Source organism: Penaeus chinensis, chromosome 31 (assembly GCF_019202785.1).
Source record: "Penaeus chinensis breed Huanghai No. 1 chromosome 31, ASM1920278v2, whole genome shotgun sequence".
NCBI lineage: Eukaryota > Metazoa > Arthropoda > Malacostraca > Decapoda > Penaeidae > Penaeus > Penaeus chinensis.
In genome coordinates this window covers 12,388,926-12,390,261 of record NC_061849.1, presented here as the reverse complement: position 1 = coordinate 12,390,261, position 1,336 = coordinate 12,388,926, and positions in this window count along the sequence as shown.

Below are 1,336 nucleotides of genomic sequence, written 5' to 3'. Positions count from 1 at the left end.
CCCTATCCTCACTCCTTGGCCTGTGATTCCCTCCCGACCGCGCTCTTACCTCCTCCCTCGCTAAACATATCTGTTCATCGTGAAAAATCTTCCCTGTATTTTCGCTTGCACTCTTCAAATACTTCTCAGAAAGCTTCTTTTTTTTTTCGTACTGAACAATCATACACCTTGAAATGTGGTATTTTGTCTCGTGCCTTCAAGCCCTATCCTCCCCCTGCTCCCGTCCTCCCCTTCTCAGCCCTGCAGTCATCGACGTCTCCTAATCAGGTGGCACCTTTTAGTCCTTCAAACAGCATGTATCAAAAATCGCTTTGTCTTTCCATCTTCTGATCAGAAGCTTTAGGCGGTTTTCCATCACTGAAGATGTCCATGAAGATATTTTTATGGTTTCAGCTGTTTTATGAAGTAGGGTCCCGTCAACTAAGAATAATGGATAAAGATAAAGAGAAATGCTACTGTCTCACAAGTCAATGTGATGTTCTTATTTGTTTTCTTCCAATGCTATTGCAGCGACCGCAACTTCGTCATATCATGTGCTTGTTGACATGATAAAATCTTCCCTTGGTTGTATGACTGCTTTCCTCGTCTGTTGACCTGCTAGTAGGCTAGCCCATGCTACTCTTCTCATCTGCTGCTGGATGTAGCAAGCTTCCCAAACGTCCCTCTGCCTATTATATTTGTACATATATATACATACATGCATGCATATATATACATAAGTACACACAGGTGTATATATATATATATATATATATATATATATATATATATATATGAGGTATTATCAGTGTTTGTGAATTCAGGCCCCGGTACTTACTAAATTATGTTCATTGCAAAATAATCATGTAATATTTATGATCATATATTTAGTTTTCAAGATTATATAAAAAAATAACTACTCCATGTAATTTGTTTTTTCTCTTTAGCTACAGCTAAAGCTAAAGAACGGTGTATGAAAACCCCTTGTTTAAAATCCGCGGATACAACATGATTTCGACTTGTGTTGCGCATTTTCGAACATTCATGTTTTGAGAAAGTTGCGGCTTATTGTACTGTAATTCAACACTTTTTAGTAATAATAATGCAAAATTTTGATTTGGGTCCCATGGTAGGTCTTAAGTAGGTTAATAATCAAAATATATGAAATCGAAGAATGATTAAGATACAATATAAAATAGATTAAAATAAGAACGATGTAACACTAAAGTGAAGGACAGTCGAGCGTTAAAAGTTGCGACGGAGATGCAAATGCGTCCGCAGACTGTACATGTGTGTGTGAATCAGATCTTATCAATGAAATAGTGATTACAGTAAGGTATGTAGCAAATAACACTGC